Below are 22,391 nucleotides of genomic sequence, written 5' to 3' on the forward strand. Positions count from 1 at the left end.
CAGGTAATTAGATATTTACGCACCAGTAAGAATTTAGTATCTCTGTTACAGTCAATGATGAATGAATCTGAAAACAACTCTACCAACAAATTGGAACCTTCTCTACCAGATTTACACCCACCTGACAGTGCTTAGAAATGTACTCTAGCAGGGATATGGAACCAGTTCCAGTGATCTAGAATCCACTGTACTAGCGATTTAGAACCAGCAAGAATACTCCTCACTCACTGATTCTCCCCTCACTCACTGATTTCTAGGCGGCATAAAATGAGCAATATCCGGCACGGACATCTCTTCCTGGGATGCTCGGATACTCCCAATCCCATATTCGAGTGATCACGAATTCGACTCCACCCACTTACGAATTGACTCGTGATCATGATCACGAATAGAAATATATATCCGACTCCAATGTGGTTTTGAGTCGAATAACTGCATGTAATCACAAATCAAAAAAACCCGCCGACTTTAGTGGTTAATAGCAAAACCCCCTTACATGCTAGAAACACTAAATTTGCCATATACAGTGGTGTGAAAAACTATTTGCCCCCTTCCCGATTTCTTATTCTTTTGCATGTTTTTCACACTTAAAGAGAAACTCCAACCAAGAATTGAACTTTTTCCCAATCAGTAGCTGATACCCCATTTTACATGAGAAAGACAATGATTTTCACAAACAGACCATCAGGGGGCGCTGTGTGACTGATTTTGTGCTGAAATCCCTCCCACAAGAACCTCTGAAGACCGCGGTACTCCTGGCAAACAGCCACAATGTAACAATGTTCAGAGACAGGAAACAGCTGTTATTAGCTGTCTAACAGCCAGAGCAGCTAGAAACAGCTAAATAACCTGCCCACAGTAACAATGTCTCCATGTAATAAATGTCAGAATGTGAATCTGGGAGAGGAAAGATTTTACAATGAGCAAACACTGACTAAATCATTTATACATAATTATGGTAAAAAATGAAGCACTTTTTTTACTACATTATTTTCACTGGAGTTTCTCTTTAAATGTTTCTGCTCATCAAAAACCGTTAACTATTAGTCAAAGATAACATAATTGAACACAAAATGCAGTTTTAAATGACGATTTTTATTATTTAGTGAAAAAAAAACTCCAAATCTACATGGCCCTGTGTGAAAAAGTGATTGCCCCCTTTGTTAAAAAATAACTTAACTGTGGTTTATCACACCTAAGTTCAATTTCTGTAGTCACTCCCAGGCCTGATTACTGCTACACCTGTTTCAATCAAGAAATCACTTAAATAGGAGCTATCTGACACAGAGTAGTAGACCAAAAGCACCTCAAAAGCTAGACATGCCAAGATCCAAAGAAATTCAGGAACAAATGAGAACAAAAGTACTGTAATTGAGATCTATCAGTCTGGTAAAGGTTATAAAGCCATTTCTAAAGCTTTGGGACTCCAGCGAACCACAGTGAGAGCCATTATCCACAAATGGCAAAAACATGGAGCAGTGATGAACCTTCCCAGCAGTGGCCGTCAGACCAAAATTACCCCAAGAGTGCAGAGAAAACTCATCCGAGAGGTCACAAAAGACCCCAGGACAACATCTAAAGAACTGCAGGCCTCACTTGCCTCAATTAAGGTCAGTGTTCACGACTCCACCATAAGAAAGAGACTGGGCAAAAACGGCCTGCATGGCAGATATCCAAGGCACAAACCACTTTTAATCAAAAAGAACATTAAGGCTCGTCTCAATTTTGCTTAAAAACATCTCAATGATTGGCAAGACTTTTGGGAAAATACCTTGTGGACCGACGAGACAAAAGTTGAACTTTTTGGAAGGTGCGTGTCCCGTTACATCTGGCGTAGAAGAAACACAGCATTTCAGCAAAAGAACATCATACCAACAGTAAATTATGGTGGTGGTAGTGTGATGGTCTGGGGTTGTTTTGCTGCTTTAGGACATGGAAGGCTTGCTGTGATAGATGGAACCATGAATTCTACTGTTTACCAAAAAATCCTGAAGGAGAATGTCCGGCCATCTGTTCGTCAACTCAAGCTGAAGCGATCTTGGGTGCTGCAGCAGGACAATGACCCAAAACACACCAGCAAATCCACCTCTGAATGCCTAAAGAAAAACAAAATGAAGACTTTGGAGTGGCCTAGTCAAAGTCCTGACTTGAATCCTATTGAGATGTTGTGGCATGACCTTAAAAAGGCGGTTCATGCTAGAAAACCCTCAAATAAAGCTGAATTACAACAATTCTGCAAAGATGAGTGGGCCAAAATTCCACCAGAGCGCTGTAAAAGACTCGTTGCAAGTTATCGCAAACGCTTGATTGCAGTTATTGCTGCTAAGGGTGGCCCAACCAGTTATTAGGTTCAGGGGGCAATTTCTTATTCACACAGGGCCATGTAGGTTTTGAGGTTTTTTTCTCACTAAATAATAAAAACCATCATTTAAAACTGCATTTTGTGTTCAATTATGTTATCTTTGACTAATAGTTAACGGTTTTTGATGAGCAGAAACATTTAAGTGTGACAAACATGCAAAAGAATAAGAAATCAGGAAGGGGGCAACTAGTTTTTCACACCACTGTATGTTAAGTAGAACAGTGGGAACAAGAGGATTTTTTTTGTTTGTTTCAAAAAGAACTTATAGTATTTAAGAAAATCGATTTTAATGTTTCAAAGGAAAAAAGTATACATTTAAATGCGGTAATTACATTAACTGTCATTTACTGCATTTCAATGTATACTTTTTTCCTTTGAAACCGTCAAATTTGGTGTTTCTAGCACGTAAGGGGGCTTTGCTATTAACTGCTAAAGTTGGCGGGCTTTTAATCACGAATACCGACAAGTGATCACGAGTAGCTCGTGATCACGAGTCGGGTAATGAGTGCAATCACGAGAGCAGTACGACCTCGTGATCGCAAAAAAACAGCTCGTGATCACAAGTTACAAGCCTCACCACCATGCACTTCCTCCTACCTGGCTTGAAGGCGGAAGTGCACGTAGTGAGGCTTGCAACACGTCCAATAGGACGCGTGCAAGCTGTTTGGAGCGCAGGGAGGACAACGGACTAATGGGTAACTAACCACTTCAGATCCAGCTGCACACCTGAGGCAATTAAAGAACAAGCGACACCCATGCTAACCTAGAAATAAAAAACACATATATAAGTAGAGAAATACTACTTCTACTTACATAACATATGTATTGTGCTATCCACTTAATGATTCCTGTGAATTTTACAAAGGAAAAGCAGAAAATCCTATTCTAGGCAGTGGCCATTTTGCCAAGCTAATGCTGACATCATATCCTCCCTGACTCTTGCTCCCCCTCCCCTCCTTTCTCTTGCTCATTGTGTATTCATTAGCTGCCCTCCTTCCAGGGTCTTTTTTTTTATTTACACATCCAATCACTGAGTCACCTCAGCCTTGCTTGTAAACACAAGTGATCAGCTAGGCAGGGAAATAAATGGAAGAGGAGGTATATGTTATAGATAAAAAGAACTCCCAGCATTCAAAAGAACTCCCAGCATTCAACTTTTTGGCACTGTTTGGCACTAGGGCTAGTGCTCCCAAAGTATGTGATAACTCCAAACCATAACAGCAGAAAAAGTTTTGAATGTAGGAATAGCATCTTTATCACTTAATACACTCAGACAAGTTGCTGTTGAAATTTGATTTTTATGGTGACAATACCGATTTAAAGAGAACCAGAGATGAAGCACCCTCATGTATTTTATTACATTTATCAGTAGGAACATGACAGTAAACACCTACCCTGCTTTTAGTTTCATTCTTATCTGCTTAATTTGTCTATTATCAGCTGTGATAAGAATCCCCGACTGGCTCAGTCTAGGTTTGACCTGGAATCATTATAGCTGAGTCACTCTTCTGTGGAGTCTTTTCAAGCCCAAGCCTGCCACCTCCTGACTCAGATTCCCTGCTTTACATACTGAGAGCTGTGATGACATTGGAGGGGCTGCTGCTGCTGCTGAGAGAGAATCTCTTAAACAGACAAGTGTGGCTGCAATATGATCTGTGTGCTCTGTGTGCACTCTCTCTGCATAGATAATGATGATGACTGCAGTTTCATTCCTATGAGAGACACTTCCTACAGGCAGCTGCACATCATACCAAAATGAAAGCACACAGATGAAAGGCTGCAGCAGCCTTTCTCATATAGCCTAGATAGCAGCCTAGTCTCATATAGCCTAGACAGCACATCCAGAAAAACTCATAACCCGGAAGCAGAAGGGATATGAGCCGGCGGCCACATTTGATTTTTCCTGGAGCAATAATGGATAAAAAACACTAAAAAAGGCACACCAGAGCGGCGAAATTATCAGGTAGAGCGTTTATTCTTTACAAGCTATCGACTGATATGTTTATTTTGTGTGAAACGTTCATCTCTGGTTCCCTTTAAACCTCATTTAAATCACGAAATTCGAGTCCTTACGTACTTGTAACTACTTGTGAGTTCATGCCTAATTGCAAGGCCAAAAACCAAGCATCTCAACATGACCTCTAAGTGCACCATGGCAAAGAGCACCTGTCTTAGAAATGGCTGCAGATAGAGCCTCCTGATATATTTAAAGCAACAGCATGTGCAGCCAGGGCCTTTGCATTATCAGTAATTGCAATAAATGAGTGACTTTCCTGAGTTAAGTCATTACCTAAATGTGCATAATTACTATTAGAAATGAAATAACATCCATTTTTGTAATTTCAATTAAAACTTTGTTTCTATAGAAAACACAAAATTATGAAATTTCTCATTAAACCTGAATTTGCACCGAAACGAGAATTTACAAAACCGAAATTTTGCTTACGGAATTTCAAATTATGGTTTGTATTCGTGTCGTAGCAGCAAAATTCGCATCCGCAATTAGGGAAACGCGAAATTACGAAAATTTCGGTTCAACACTATGCCTGATAATTTGGGAGCCGTCGGAGGCCACTGTAGAAATTGTGGCTATGGTGACACTAGCGCTGAGAAGGTCAATTGTGGCTAAAGCGGTGAAAGTTAGTGTTATGTGTAGGTAAGGGAGTTAGAGTTAGGCATAGGTAGGGGAAGGATAATGTAAGAGTTAGGCTAGGGTAAAGTGAAAGTAGAATATAGGTAAATTTAAAGATCTTGTACTAACGGTAAAACGAAATGTAGAATATTGGTAAAATTTACCAATATTGTACTATCAGGCAAATCCACACCCATTTTAACTTGCAGCTTTTTTAAAAGTACATGTCCTAATTACAGTATAAAGTGCTTCCCACAGAGCAGAGCAGAGCAGAAACACTTGTGCACAGAAATATTCTGCTTTGCTTTAAGTGGAACTAACCTAAACGGTCGTACAATGCGTGTCGTGACTTTCCCGTTCCATTCTGTCGCATTCCTACTTTTACAGAGAGCATGAGGCCCACTGCAAACCAAGCCTTAAAGGGACACTGAAGCGGAAAAAAAATGATTATATAATGATTTGTATGTGTAGTACAGCTAAGAAATAAAACATTAGGAGCTGAGACATAAGTCTAATATTGTTTCCAGTACAGGAAGAGTTAAGAAACTCCAGTTGTTATCTACGCAAAAGAGCCACTGAGCTCCATGACTTTCAAAGTCGCAGAGAGCTCTGTCTTCTGAAGCTTATTATCTCAACTGTCTGTCACTGTATTTTCTATTTCTCTGTAGAGAAGGGTTCAAAAGTTCACAGCCTGCTCTGCAAAATCATTTAGAATGCTGAGTAGTGGGTAAACTGCAAATATTAGAGTATGATGCAATGTTATTAAAAAAAAAAACTATATAACTGAAAATAAAAAAATGAGAATATTTTCTTTGCTACTAATGTTCTAGTAATTATCCGTACTACACAACCAATTCATTATATCATTATTATTATTTTCGCTTAAGTGTCTCTTTAAGCCACAGGTTTCCCCCCTCGGGAGACTCCCATCCTCGAGGGCCATATCCATGCCAGTGTTTAGGATGGACTGAGAAATAGAGACAAGTGTTCTACCTGATGAACCACAACTTCTCTGATTCAGTGTCATTTATCCATTTGAGCTGTGCCAAAAATGTGTCAGGGCCTTGGCCCTCGAGGACTGGAGTTCAACATCTATTAAGCTATGTACATAGGCTGGTTTAAACTCAAATGGGGCAGTCAGTACAGACCATAAGAATCTAGCATGTGTATGAGAGCCTCCCAAAATTGCCTAAATGTCTGCCGTGCTGCATCTTTAGCAAAGATTAAAGCTAATGGGAACTTGGAAAAAAAACAGATACTTACCTAAGGAATATGTAAGTATCTTACTTTGACCGAACTAAGGAGTAGTAGAATATAGTAGTAGTAGTAGTAGTAGTAGTAGTAGTAGTAGTAGTAGTAGTAGTAGTAGTAGTAGTAGTAGTAGTAGTAGTAGTAGTAGTAGTAGTAGTAGTAGTAGTAGTACGGTAGTAATAGTAGTAGTAGTAGTAGTAGTAGTATATTGAAGAAACTTACCTAAGGAGATACTTACCTCTGGGTCCTACTGACCCTTCCCACTCCTCTCCCATTTCGCGTTTAAGCCCTGGCTATCCATTTGAATCCCCCACCATGGGTGGCTTTATACTTTGCATGCATGAGCCCGAGAGAGAGCATGCTAGCACAGGCGCAGTATGGAGCGGACCGTCTTCGGGAGCACTCAGGCTCCTGAAAACTTCGAAAGCCTCCTTAGGTGGCAGCGAGCAGTATCTGACCAATTGGTGGAATACTGCTACCAGGGGTTCCAGCGCTGGAACGCAGGGACCATTAGAGGAGCGGAAAGGCTCTATAGCACTTATTATTATTATTATTATTTATTGTATTTATAAAGCGCCAACATATTACTTAGAGCCCTCCTTCTCTTTAGGTAAGTATCTAGTTGTTTGTTTTTTTCAAGTTCCCATTTACTTTAAATAACCCCCAAGCACATTGTATTCCTACTCACCTCACCCACTGGAAGCTGCTCTGTCTTCCCCCACATGCAGTCCCTCCCCTCTCCCACCTCCATACTTACCTAGCCTTTCGGTTAATTTGAAGTTGGCCCAGGGTTAAAGTTCTAAACTGTGTGCCTGACAGAATTTGAAAGTATGTACATAGCCTTCTCTGGAACACATATAACAGGCCAGTGAGACCTCTATAACTGCTGCAGACTGAAATAAAACTACATTTTTAATAACACTAAATTACAAAATGGCTTTTGCATCACTGATAAATTTTATATCAGTTTTTCATAACTCTTTAGTAATTGTATTCTGCCTCATAAAAAAGACTTTATTTCATAGCCACATGCTGACAGTTTCATGAATAGGTGATAATAGGTGGAAGAACATTCTTATATCCAGTTTTTAATGAACTTGAAAACCACAGAGGCTGCAGTGATGCCTAATGGTACATTTTACTTCAAACATGGCTTCGCCTTTCTTAGAGAAAAAAAAATAAAGTAAGATGAACATTGTGTTACTGTCACTCCTGACCTGTGATTCCTCCGCAGAGAGCGGTGAATAAGAAGGTTTATTTTCTCTGAAGACCATGAGGAGAATAATGGCAGACTCCTGTAACAAATAAAACAACACGTCATTGGCAGAGCATTCTACGCACAAAGTCTGTCACATTTTTATTCACTGTATGTTTGTGTAAAATCAACAGCTTGCTGTATATCACTGATGCCCAGCAAGTGGTCTAGAGGTCTCATGTGTCAATTGCCAATAGAGATGGGCCATGAAATGCTTATATGTTCAGCTTAAAGAGACTCTGTAACAACATTTTCAGCCTTATTTCTTCTATCCTATAAGTTCCTATACCTGTTCTAATGTGATCTGGATTACTGCAGCCTTTTCTAGTTGCATCTGTAATATATCTAATCTTCTTTTCTTTGTTAAGCTTTGTCGACCCAGGCAGGAATGGGCTGCCTATGTTGTAATGAATACAAGTTATGCACGCCCCCTGCAGGCTCTGTGTGCTTTGTTTACTCCTCACAGTGTGAGGCTGAGGGGGGAAGGGAGCTGCCTGACACATGCTGAGAAACTGTGGGAATCCCAGACTGGAGTGCAGATAATTCCCTATGCAATAAAAACTTGTAGTATACTGTAACATGTGACAGTACAGATTCTCTTTAAAGGACAACTGAAGCGAGGGGGATATGGAGGCTACCATATTTCTTTCCTTTTAAAGTGTACCAGAGATGACATGTGACATAATGAAATAGACATGTGCATATACAGTGGCAAGCATACAGACACTTGTGCTGTGCTCCTTTTCTTTTTTTCCCTGCCTGAAAGAGTTTATAATTAGCTATGGAACTTTTCTCCAGTCAGGACTCAGTTGGCTCACTAATAACAAATTACAGCTATAAAACACTTTCCTAAGCAGATACCTGGGCTTTTTACTATGAGAGGAAAAGATAAAAAGATCAATAGTCCATGTATTTTCACTCTGGGAATCTTGAGACACTGCAATTGAGCAGAGACTATGAAACATTAAATCAGCTTTGTAAATGTTTATACATAAAATAAAATCTTGAGATATCTAATAGAGTCATTTTTAGGAGTAGAAGGACAGATCCAATTGTTTATCTTATTAGTTTATTTTCATCTCGGGTTCACTTTAAGCAATTCCAATTGCCTGTATATCCTGAGGACCCTCTGCCTCTAAAGGTACCCTTTAAAGGACTACTGTAACGAGATGGATATGGAGGCTGACATATTTATTTTATTTTACACAATACCAATTGCCTGGCAGTCCTGCTGATCCTCTGCCTCTAATACTTTCAGCCATAGACCCTGAAGAAGCATGTAGATCCAGGTATTTCTGACATTGTCAGATAAGCTGCATGCGTGTTTGTGGTGTGATTCACACACTTCTGCAGACAAATAGATCAGCAGGACTACCAGGCAACTGGTATTGTTTAAAAAGAAAATAAATATGTCAGCCTCCATATTCCTCTCACTTCAGGTGTCCTTTAAATGCAAATTGTATGCAGCTGCACTTTGCACATTATTTTATTGCTTGATGCAATACACAACCATTGACTACATTTATAAAATGTACTACGGTGGTCAATACATTTTTATCCATGAATATCGGGTTTTCTCTTTGTTTGATAAAATTAAGGCTCCTTTCACACGTTGCACAGACCAGTGCGATGCGGTTAATTCTCAATTGCACACTAACCCTGTGGAGCAACCATACAGTGAAGCACACAGTACAATGACAGCATGCCTCACTGCCAATGTTAATGCGCACATTGTACTGTTAACGCACTGCATGCACTGAATTACTGCATCGATAACCACCGCACTGCGATCAGTGTGATAGCCCTATATGATTCTCATTGCTTCTGCAATTAGGATGCAACAATTTTGTGTGACCTGACAACAGCCCTCAAAACCATAAACCATGTTTACAAAATTTACAACCATGGTCAATAAAGGTAAATACACACATTCAAATTTTATTGGCCAATTATTAGCTAATCTCAGCACCTTCGTGTAATATGAGGGTCAACAGATTTTTTTTCTTTTTAAATATGTTTTTGTTGAAATTTTCAAAACAGTTCACAACCACCTTAAAATATGTTTTTTTTCACCAGTGTGCCTACCTATAATCAAGAATTGTCAAAATATCAATTGTTGTCAATAGTTTCCCCATTCCTAAACCTCTTACCCCCTCACACCTAAAAGGAGAAAAAGAATAAGAAAACATAGCTAAAATCATGGACTGGGAAAAAAAGGTAAATAAAAGCCTTTGGTCCTTATTCACTACACATTTTCTCCTAAATTAGTGACATTTTCACACCTTGGGCCAATATGCAATTCACTTTTTCTCTTGAGTTTTCTCTCAGGTGATATTTTCACAACTTGTCATAAAATTCATTTTAAGCCACCAGCAAGCAAGATAATACTCAAAATAAATTTGATAGTACTTTTCAATTGTAAAATGTTGAAAAGTTAGTTTAAAGAGAAAATGGAAATGATCTCCTAGGACCTAGGAGATAACTCAGGTGAAAAAGTTAATTGCATAAGGGCCCATATCCTTATATATTTTAAGCCACTAACTAAGCAAGAAAATACTCAGACTACATTTCAACAGTACTTTTTACCTACTTTTTGGAACTTTTTCAGTTGCAGTAACTGAAAAGTTACTTTGAACAGTGTGCTGTCCACATAGCTGAATAGACAGAACAGAGACTCCTTTGTACGCAATCTCCTACACACTTGTCCACCTGTCCAATTACTTTCCTATAACAGCACAATTCCTTATGCAGTGTACCGCCCATATCTGCATTCAAGTCACCAGACTTTGGGTACTCACCTAAATAGCATACATGCAAAAAAGGGCACTGGGAAATTTGTGCGCAGGGTAAAGCTGGAAAACTGCTCACCCTGCTATTGCAAATTTCCCGGCAGCGTTAATTACTATTCCCCCTCCAGAGGTAACCTTCAAGCCTGACCTCATATTTAATATTCAATAACATAATGAGGTGCGTACCCCTCCACATCTCATTTATAATCAATTTGCATACAATATTGTTACCCTCAATTATTTTCTCCCCTAGTTGCAGGTCCTCATGTTATGCGCTGCAAGCTCGTGTGGTTTCAGTTAAAGAAACTCTTTTTGAAAAACTGACAACAATTTTTTCTCACCCTCTGGGTTGCAAAAAATTATTATATTTATATTATATTTGTGATGTCCAGATTTCGACATATGATTTGATCTGAGCCAAGGCTACAAGCCTGGTAAACACTTTCAATTATGATTGGCCAATCATTGATCAATTTCACTACCTCCATGGCGCTAAAGCCAATGATCTGAAGGGGGCGGGAGGACGCCCTAGGTACGTATACATTTTTTCTTTCTCGCCTCAGGTACACATTAACCACTTTACCTCCAGCTGTACGGATATCTCCGTCCCTTTTTCCATCCTTTCACCCCCAGGGACAGAGATATCCGTACCTCCCGCCGCTGCCTGCACTCCCGCTCGCTCGTGCGCGCACCCTCGCGCTTGTGCACGCCGCCGCCCACTCGCCGGAGATCATTGAATGGGAAAATCCATTCCCGTTCGTTGATCTAAGCCCCGCAATGATCTGCTGCTTCTACGAGAAGCAGCGCGATCATTGTGAAGAAAAAAAAAAGGTTCCCAGCCTCATAGCACTTCCTGCAAGCGTCCTTCCGGAGTCGCATAAACAAAAAGTTACTGTGGCCATCTTGTGGCCAAATAGTAAAACTACACCTTAAAGCATTTTTCATATTCAAATACATTAGTTTTACACACAAAAATAACTCATTACATCCAACACTCCCCAATTATTATTTTTTTTTGTAATTAAAAAAAAAAATTACAATTAAAAAAAATACATAAATAATTACCTTAGGGACTGAACTTTTTAAATATTTATGTCAAGTCTGTATAACACTGTTACTTTATAAACTATGGGCTTGTAATTGGGGATGTACGCAAAACTGAAAAAAATGCACTTTTATTTCCAAATAAAATATTGGCATTGGCGCCAAACATTGTGATAGGGACATAATTTAAACGGTTTTATAACTGGGACAAATGGGCACATAAATTTCATGGGTTTTAATTACAGTAGCATGCATTATTTAAAAACTATAATGGCCGAAAACTGAAAAATAATGAATTTTTTCCCACATGTTTTCCTATTTTCCCATTAAAACATATTTAGAATAAAATAATTCTTGGCATAATGTCCCACCTAAAGAAAGCCTAATTGGTGGCGAAAAAAACAAGTTATAGTTCATTTCATTGTGATAAGTAATGATAAAGTTATAGACGAATGAATGGAAGGAGCGCTGAAAGGTGAAAATTGCTCTGGTGTTTCAGGGGTAAAACCCCTCAGTGGTGAAGTGGTTAAAGGAAACCAGAGTTGGTATACATAACACGTTTTATACATACATGGGGCTTCTTCCAGCCCCATACGCACGGATCGCTCCCACACTGCCGTCCTCAGCCTTCCTGTAGCTCCGATACCGGGTCGCCGCACTTCCATCAGTCGGGCCAGTCTGCACTCTGCACAGGAGAAGTGCACCCTCTACGTATCTCTATAGCACCTGCTGGAGAGAAACGCACTTCACTTACGTCAGACCGGCTCCGACTGACGGAAGTGCGGGGACCCGGTATCAGAGCTGCGGGAAGGCTGAGGACGGCGGTGTGGGAGCGATCCGTGCGCATGGGGCTGGAGGAACCCCCAGGTATGTATAAAACATTTTATGTATACCAGCTCTGGTACACTTTAAGGATAAACCGTGGTCCATAATTTTCACTAATAACTTTTCATCAAAATCTACCTTAGGTTAGATTTTTCTATTAAATCTGATCTCCTGATGACATTTGTAAGGAATAAAACGTACTATTGAATTATAAAACGCATTGTGTGCTCTGTGGGTAACCCATACAAGACTGAATATGAAAAATGTTTGATAACAATGGTTTATAATAACAAGCCTTTGTTACATTGCTGTGCTAGGAAGCTTTAATGGGAGCGATCAGTCACTTTATAGCAAAGTAATGTTAAAATCACATTTGTCTTGAGTAATTCTCTCAAGCATAAAATAACACACATTTAGCAATTATGTATTTTTGTATACATTTTATGTGGAATCGCAGACACTGTAAATGGCACCTATTCTTCCCCGTGTATTAGTCATTTGCCATTTATACAGTCATATCAGAAGCTCAAAGCTGTTGTGCACCTTTTTCTGATGAGGTAAATTAGCTCAATACTATTCGTCTAGGATGAACATACTGCCACCTAGTGCCCACTTATGTATTTTTTGCAGTAAACGTTTTAGAATTTGAATATGGTTTCTGTATGTAAGTTTTAGCTACAGTATATCGTATAAAAGTATGATAAGGCAACATTTGCACTGTGTTTGCAGATGGCTGGAGGTGGCACAGGACTGCCATAGCAGCCACCCACAAGACATTACATGTGGTCAGTGGCGTAGCTAAGGAGCTGTGGGCCCCGATGCACGTTTTACAATGGGGCCCCCCCCCCCAAGCACGCTATACATTACAATTGATACGACGCACCAAACCCTGCCAATGACAACTACAGTGTCAGAGGTGCAAGAAGGGGATGGGGAACAGTGTGTTAATGATTGCCACTATTCACAGTAGCTATAGAAGTCATTATTATGAGCACAGGACCAATAGAGAGCTAATACTGTAGTTGAGGGAGGGCCCTTTGGGGCCCCTCTGGCCCAAGGGCCCCGATGCGGTCGCTACCTCTGCACCCCCTATTGCTACGCCCCTGCATGTGGTCGGTTTGAACAGCAACCATGTTTTTTAGCACTGTTGTGTAACTGAGGCCTGCTGGGTAGATGAACTGCTTGTGTAAACTAGCCCATATGTTCTGCTTCCTAGCAATCAATTACTTAAACAAGTGATATGTTGGGTTTTTATCTCCAGCCTGGAGCTGTCGGTAAGATAACAAAAACAGCCATTCTGAAAGGTAAAGAAGGGAAGAAACAGAGCAGAGAAAAAGTGAAAACTAATTAAACTATACCGGAAAATAAGAAAAATAAATAATAAAAACATATTTCCATAATTTCACAATATGAATATGTCCTAATTAAAAATGGTTAGTAAGATACTAAAGGTTTGAGCTGATACAAATTGTATGTGAATTCTATGCAGCTTGGACTTGCACTTTACTTGTGAGTATAATGGCAAAAAAACACTTTCTGTATCATATCTCTCGTCCATTTTCCCTGCACTACCATAATCCATTACATACTGAATAAATACCACATAGTTCCTTAACTGCTACCGCCATACGGACGTTACTCTCACGTCTGCGGCTGCTGCAGCTATTGCCGCAGGGGTGTGAGAGTCCCTACCGTGCACTGTGCCAGCTGCCGCGCATGATCGCATGTGTGCACAAGTGCGCTCCCGACAGCATCTGAAGCAGGGGGGATTAGCCGAAGGGAACAGATGTCCCCTGAACCAATCCGTGCCTGCGTAGAGAGAATGATTCTCTAAAGAGCAATACAGGAAGTCATTGATTTCCTGTGACGATCATGCAGGCGAACGTGACCACCGTTCTGCAGCAGCATTGGGCAAAGGGATCATGTGATCCCTTGACTTCTGTGCCTGCAGTGATTGGCCCAAGGGATCATGTGATCTCTTGGCCAATCAGTGTCCACCAGTCCCTCAATGATCACTATTACTGTTAAGTAATAATGATCATTGATAAAAAAAAAAATATATAAAATAAAAAATATTTTAAAAAGTGATAGCCGGAAAGGAGGAAGTGCGGTAGTGAGTCATTGAATGTGGCCAACACTTCGCATATGAGGAAAAGGAGATGCATAGGATCCCAGGGAATTATGGGTAAATTAACCCCCCCAGCGGTCACAGCTGCTATAAATACAATTTTGATTCTGAGTAGCTACGAGTTCATCCCTGATGATTGCTGCAAGGGATCATGGGATCCCTGAACCAAACAGTGTGCCTGAAGGTCCGCACCTATGATGGTTTTTTTGCAGCAAGTTTTTATTGCGATATGTGAGGTTATTTTGAGATGCACCAAAGCACCCACTATTTACAGCCACGGTACCTATAGTGAGCAATTTCTGTGCCCAGTATTGGGCACCCCAATTTACTGTTTATTGCCACTATTAGCAACTATTTACATGGGCGCCTATGGCTGTGCCCATTAGTGTTAGGTATAGATTGGGGAGGATTAGCGTTATTAATCCCCATCCCCAATGTGAAATTGGGCCTAGGCATTTTTTTTTTCTTTCCAAATTACAGGTGCAAAGCATGGTGGAGGATACATGTCATAACTCCACCACCGAATGCCTGCTCATAGCCCACAACCACTGTAAAAAGAGATGTGATCTAAACCAGACAGGCAGACAAGACATCTGAAAACCAAATTATAGCAAACAGACATGATAAGACAGGTTGCAGCTGTTCTGCTGTGTGTCCTCTCTCCTACACACTGTGAAAAGAGATGTAATTTGATCCAGGCAGACAGAGGGCAGGGGAGGGTACTAGGCTGTAGGGGAGGACACGATGCTGAGGGTGTGCGTGCCTGGCATCAGCATGAGGAGAAAGATGGAGGTTCTACTACAGATATAAATGTGAGTCTGTTCTATCCACTACGATGTACCAGATATAAACGTTATATGTTTATCTAACTGTACACAGTGCATAGATTACATATATATATATATATATATATATATATATATATATACACAGTGGGTTGCAAAAGTATTCTGCCCCCTTGAAGTTTTCCACATTTTGTCATATTACTGCCACAAACATGAATCAACTTTATTGGAATTCCACATGAAAGACCAATACAAAGTGGTGTACACAAGAGAAGTGGAACGAAAATCATACATGATTCCAAACATTTTTTTTTTACAAATCAATAACTGCAAAGTGGTCTGTGCATAATTATTCAGCCCCCTTTGATCTCAGTGCAGTCAGTTGCCTATTGACATTGCCTGATGAGTGCTAATGACTAAATAGAGTGCACCTGTGTGTAATCTAATGTCAGTACAAATACAGCTGCTCTGTGAGGGCCTCAGAGGTTGTCTAAGAGAATATTGGGAGCAACAACACAGTGAAGTCCAAAGAACACACAATACAGGTCAGGGATAAAGTTATTGAGAAATTTAAAGCAGGCTTAGGCTACAAAAAGATTTCCAAAGCCTTGAACATCCCACGGAGCACTGTTCAAGCGATCATTCAGAAATGGAAGGAGTATGGCACAACTGTAAACCTACCAACACAAGGCCATCCACCTAAACTCACAGGCCAAATAAGGAGAGCGCTGATCAGAAATGCAGGCAAGAGGCCCATGGTGACTCTGGACGAGCTGCAGAGATCTACAGCTCAGGTGGGAGACTCTTTCCATAGGACAACTGTTAGTCATGCACTGTACAAAGTTGGCCTTTACGGAAGAGTGGCAAGAAGAAAGGCATTGTTAACAGAAAGCATAAGAAGTCCCGTTTGCAGTTTGCCACAAGCCATGTGGGGGACACAGCAACCATGTGGAAGAAGGTGCTCTGGTCAGATTAGACCAAAATGGAACTTTTTGGCCAAAATGCAAAACGCTATGTGGGGCGGAAAACTAACACTGCACATCACTCTAAACACACCATCCCCACTGTCAAATATGGTGGTGGCAGCATCATGCTTGGGGGGTGCATCTCATCAGCAGGGACAGGGAAGCTGGTCAGAGTTGTTGGGAAGATGGATGTAGCCAAATACAGGGCAATCTTGGAAGAAAACCTCTTGGAGACTGCAAGAGACTTGAGACTGGGGCGGAGGTTCACCTTCCAGCAGGACAATGACCCGAAACATAAAGCCAGGGCAACAATGGAATGGTTTAAAATAAAACATATTTATGTGTTAGAATGGCCCAGTCAAAGTCCAGATCTAAATCCAATCGAGAATCTGCGGCAAGATCTGAAAACTGCTGTTCACAAACGCTGTCCATCTAATCTGACTGAGCTGGAGCTGTTTTGCAAAGAAGAATGGGCAAAGATTTCAGTTTCTAGATGTGCAAAGCTGGTAGAGACATACCCTAAAAGACTGACAGCTGTAATTGCAGCAAAAGGTGGTTCTACAAAGTATTGACTCATGGGGCAGAATAATTACGCACACCCCACTTTGCAGTTATTGATTTGTAAAAAATGTTTGGAATCATGTATGATTTTCATTCCACTTCTCACATGTACACCACTTTGTACTGGTCTTTCACGTGGAATTCCAATAAAATTGATGCATGTTTGTGGCAGTAATGTGACAAAATGTGTAAAACTTCAAGGGGGCCGAATACTTTTGCAACCCACTGTATGTGTATATATATATATATATATATATATATATATATATATATATATATATATATATAGCCATTCAAACTATCTTTTGGCAGGAGGTTGTTTAAGTGCTGGGGAAAGGGAATGTGGGTGATAGCAAAATTGGATTGGAAACTGCAAAACTGAATCGGAAAGGGTTAAAACAAATTAGTGTGAACTATGGCAGAATTTCACCTAGGATACAATGAGATAGATGCAAGTATCTGTGGTAATATTGCCATGCACAGACAGCACATGAGAATGCTACCCTTACTTTCGCCAGCAGTACCACAATTTGAGCTATTAGAGACGGTTGCTATGGTAATGTGCGTTACTAACGAGTGTTAGATAGCATAACTCATGGTACTGCTGGTGGAAGAATAGTATTGCTGTGCGTTGTCTGTGCACAGCAATATTACTGCAGGTACATGCATCTAAAGTTATCAAACACCTAAATAGCCCTCTTGTGCCTTTTCAAAGTAGTACATTTTCCATAACTATTCCTTCTGACTGTATGTTACTGAATAAACAGTGGGAAAAAAATGTATTGTATTGTGTTCCTTCTACAGTTAGCTAAACTGTGTATGGTTTTCACTCCATATGTTAATGTTTTCTGGAGAATGTTACCTTAAGAAATTACATAAACCGATATATTCTTCTTGCACCTTTGCTGCTAGGATCTCATTGAATGCCTGAAAGTAAGAATACAACTTCAGAGGTCAAAATTACAAATCGTTCTACATTATAACATTAATTATGAATCATCACGTAAACATAAAAGCACTTTGGAATAGAACAAATTGTTCCTATAACTCAAAAATGTCTATGATAATTGCTCTTAAAGTTGATAAGTTTGTGCAGAAAGGTCAGTTTGCTTATACAACAATGTAACAGCAGCCAAAACAGTACTATATTTATACAAAGACTGCAGTATCAGAATGCACAGAGATGGAGTTAACCTCTTGCTTCTGCAGGGCCACCACTAGCTACAAGCAGGGCAATCAGCGGCTTAGGGCCTCCCATTCTTGGCTGCCCTTTGTTGTGCCTGCAGGGATGCTCACAGCCCCGCTTCTGCCCTGCAGAATTGTGTGTAGTGTGAACTCACATGTCCACAATCCAGCACTAAATCTCACCGCTTTCCTCTGCCGCTTGGCGCCCAGTCAACATGCTTGCAACCGGTGCCTCTCATGATGAAGTCATATGACTACCTACACTGGGGTGGGGGGATCTGGGGGAGGACATCTGACTACTTACACTGGGATGGGGAGACATCTGACTACCTATACTGGGCGGGGAGAAGACATCTGACTACCTACCAGGCCCAGATTTACCTCACTCCTGCCAGGCACAGATGTTCTGGCACCCTAGACTTCACCCTCCATAAATGTACAAACCCCCGCTGAACTGCACCGCAAGTGTGCTGGCTGTCCCAGCTGTCACTTCTACCATACTTCCCTTGCCCGTCATAGGTAGCTACAGGTGCCCCTTTGTATTAGGTAGCCAGAACAATTTCCCTTAGTATTAAGTAGCTAGAGGTGCCATCAAGTATTAGGTATCTAGAGGAACCTCAGTATAAAGTAGCTAGAGGTGCCCTTGACTGAAGGGAGATCTATAGGGAAGGAGAGAGGCACTCGAGGAGCTGCCTTTCCATCATCAGGCACCGGTAGGCACATGCCTACAGTGCCTTATGGTAAATCTGGCCCTGCTACCTACACTGGACAAGGGGACATCTGACTGAAAAATCATCTGAAGAAATATCAATCTATACTGGCAACTGACTCTTTTCAGATCAATGTGTAGAACATGCAAATGACAGAGCCTAATTAAACCTAAAACTGAACAAGACAAATTCTAACAGCAATCAGGATGATAAATTAATAAATATTGTATTGAGGCAAAGTGGTTCTTGCCACACTTGCCACTGTAATACAACTTGATTCTTCTCCTCTCTGGAATCAGCAGGTATAGACGTGTAACGCCAAGCATAGAAAGGTCAATAAAAGCCAAACTCCATTTTCAGCACCCCTGCATTACAGTAGAAACTATGGGGACGGTTATTATAATTTTTTTTACAGTTTGCAGTAATTTAAAATCGCACAGACATCTCTATGTAAAGTATTGGAGCGATTTGCCAGTGCTTTAATACTTTACATAGAAGCGCAAATGCTCCTAAAATGTTGCATGTCCTTTGATTGCAATTTTGCTAATCACACTGGCTACTGTGGAATTTGTTACATTTATTTACATTAGTAGAGCGTTTAGGGAAATCTCTAGTGATTTAAAGTGAACCGAGCACCTTTTTAGCACTCAGGACATTTCTATAGCACATGAAAAATGCATGCCAACAATCTGTTTCATTATTAAAATAAACTTTCATTTACCTTTGTATTTTACAATCAAAGTAGCAGTATTAGCCTGTTTCAGCAGACCTGACGGTCCGCAGAGCTCTCAGGACGCTAATTCTTTTATTAAGCTAATCACCCATAAGTAAACAATAGCTTTTCTCTCAACAAAGGGGGTGGGTAATTAGGACTGTTTGACACACACTAGGTCTTTGAAGAAACAGTCCTTCTGGGTAATTAGCTCAATAAAAGAATTAGCGTCCTGAGAGCTCTGAGGACGGTCAGGTCTGTTGAAACAGGCTAAAAATACTACTTTGATTGTAAAATACAAAAGTAAATGAAAGTTTATTTTAATAATGAAACAGATTGTTGGCATGCATTTTTCATGTGCTATAGAAATGTCCTGAGTGCTAAAAAGGTGCTCGATTCACTTTAAGCGCTCCCTAAATGCTCAAAAAGGCACTCTAGTGGGTTCCATGCCTAATACTTGTAAATTTATGCTAAGCAACACAAAAGTGTAGAAATGTTGCTAATGAATGCCCAGCCCTCACTTTCATTTCTGACACTTCCTGGAAGGAACTTGAAGTGTAATAGCTTACAAACGCTGACTGTACTCAGGAAAAGTCCTTCTTGGCTCTGTTCCTTCTCTTTTAGGCCCGGTTCACACTTGCGGTTGTTTGCCAAACGGACCGGATGACCTGACCGGATCCGGACCGGATCCGGATCGGAACCGTACGGTTCTGATCCGGATCCGATCCGGATCCGGTCAGGTTGCATCAGGTGTCCATCAGGATGCGATCCGGATCCGTTTGGCAAAAGTTACGTTAAAAACAAAAAAAATGTTGGGGTCTGGGAGGTCAGCAGAAGGGGGACCTGTGGAATCAGGCCCTCTGCTGTTTAGCACTCACCTCCACCTGCGACATGCTGCCAACATCTCCGGATCCGGATCCAGCTGTGCTGCTCCACTCCAAAATGCTTGCCCATGTGTCCCCATCCAATATCGCCGCAACAATCCCCATAGGAAGTGGGGTAGAACATCCGGATTTCTCAGCCAGTGTGTTGTGCGCTCTCCGGTTCCCATTGGTTTGTATTGGCCGGATGGTGCAGTCCGGCTCCGCCCCGGATACGGCTGCCGGAGGAGCCGGATGAAAAAATAGCGCATGTTGGAACGGAGGCCGGAGTCCGGATCCGGCCCGGATCCGGTCCGGCTCCGGTTCGGCAGAACGGACGCATGTGAACGGACGCATAGGCTTTCATTGCTATGCCGTGCGTCCGTTCCGTCCGTTCTGCAAGCGGTGCGGCTCCGGCACGGCGATTCCGGAGGGCCACCGCAAGTGTGAACCGGGCCTTACATCACAAGTTATAATTAATGAAAAGACATTAATACAATAGTGAAAGCTAAATTAAAAGGATTTTTAGATTTCCAATGCAAATGTTGCTCTAGCAACATTAATTAAGTGCCTCAAAATTGAGATTTTTTTTTTGTAATAAAAGTGAAAAAATGGCATCCAATAAAGCATTTAAACTGCAGGTATAAAAGCGTAATCTAACATAATGATGTGTTTGCAATAATAGTGTACTTGTGCCCAGAACTTGTTCAGTTTGGGACAAGAGCAATGAATATGAAGAAGATGAAGAACACCTCACTGTCACAACCCCGACAAATATCACTTAAGGTGGCCACACACGATACAATAAAATGATCCGATTTTACGGTGATTCGATAAAAACGATCATATCTCCCGAAAAAATCGTAAGCTTTTTTTCCATTCGACTGAAAAATCCGATCGGTTTTCTCGTTTTCTTCGATTTTTATCCGGAATGCCAGATATTTTGCTTCAATCTTTCTAAAGATTGTATGGTGTGTGTTAGATTGCCAATTTATTAATATACACACCCTAGCAATTTTGTCAGAGTATCCAATCATTTTTAGCATAATTGGGGAAAAATAGAACATATGTGTGTGGTACATTGGTCATATTTTTGAAATGTTACAATCAGTCACAAAAATTGATTGCAATTCTTAAATTAAACTGATCTTTAAAAAATTGTATGGTGTGTGGCCACCTTTAGGCTACGTTTCTACTGCTCTGATTGCTGTCTGGTTCCCCGCCAGCGCAGGGGCATAACTAGAAATCACTGGCCCCCCCTACAAAACTTTGGATGGGGCCCTTTCCCGCCAAACCTCAAGCATGCAGAGAATAGAAAGCTTATTCTCTCCGTGCCCAGACTCCTCAAGCATCACTACAGGATACAGCACTTGGGGAGGGGTAAAAAGGCTGGGGGAAGAAAAGAGCTGTACACAAGACCTTGTTGAACACTTAATAGGGATTGTCTACAAGTCTGCAAAACTTGTTATGATTCCTTTATAATTGACATATAAGGAGCCTTATGGGTATTCAGGAACATTTTTGCGCTATTGTTTATCATGTAGATTTCTTCCTTGATCCCTCTCTCACTTACTTTAAAGGGACAATTTATTTAGATCATAAGATTATATTAGAAAATAATAATAGACTAAAAGTAAGACTTAAAAGGTGAAGCTAATATATGAAATAGACTCATTACAAGCAAAGCAAGATATTTAAAGCCTTTATTTGTTATAATTTTGATGATTATGGCTTACAGCTTATGAGAACCCCAAAATCAACATCTCAGACTATTAGGGCTTGATTCAGAAAAGGGTGCTAAGTGTTAGCACGCCATTGAAACGCCACTTTGCATGTGCTAACACGCTTTGCACGTGCTAACTAGGGTGCTACGTAGTTAGCACATGCAAACAACTTAGCATCCTAGTTAGCACGTGCAAACTACTTACCACCCCAGTTAGCATGGTGCTAAGTAGTAGTTTGCATGTGCTAACTATGGTGCTAAGTAGTTTGCATGTGCTAACTACGGTGCTAAATTTGCATGTGCTAACTACGGTGCTAAGTAGTTTGCTTGTGCTAACTACTTAGCACCCTAGTTAGCACGCCCAAACCCTTTAGGCGTGCTAACTGGCGTTAGCACCGTTTACTGAATCAGGCCCTTAGAATATTGTGAAAAGGTTCAATATTCTAGGCTCAAAGTGTCAGACTCTAATCAGCTAATGAATCCAAAACACCTGCAAAGGGTTCCTATTTCATATATTAGTTTCACCTTTTAAGTTGAATTACTGAAATAAATGGACTTTTGCATGATATTCAAATTTATCGAGTTTCAACTTTATTATATCCAT

This window comes from Hyperolius riggenbachi, chromosome 1, assembly GCF_040937935.1.
Source record: "Hyperolius riggenbachi isolate aHypRig1 chromosome 1, aHypRig1.pri, whole genome shotgun sequence".
Classification (NCBI taxonomy): domain Eukaryota; kingdom Metazoa; phylum Chordata; class Amphibia; order Anura; family Hyperoliidae; genus Hyperolius; species Hyperolius riggenbachi.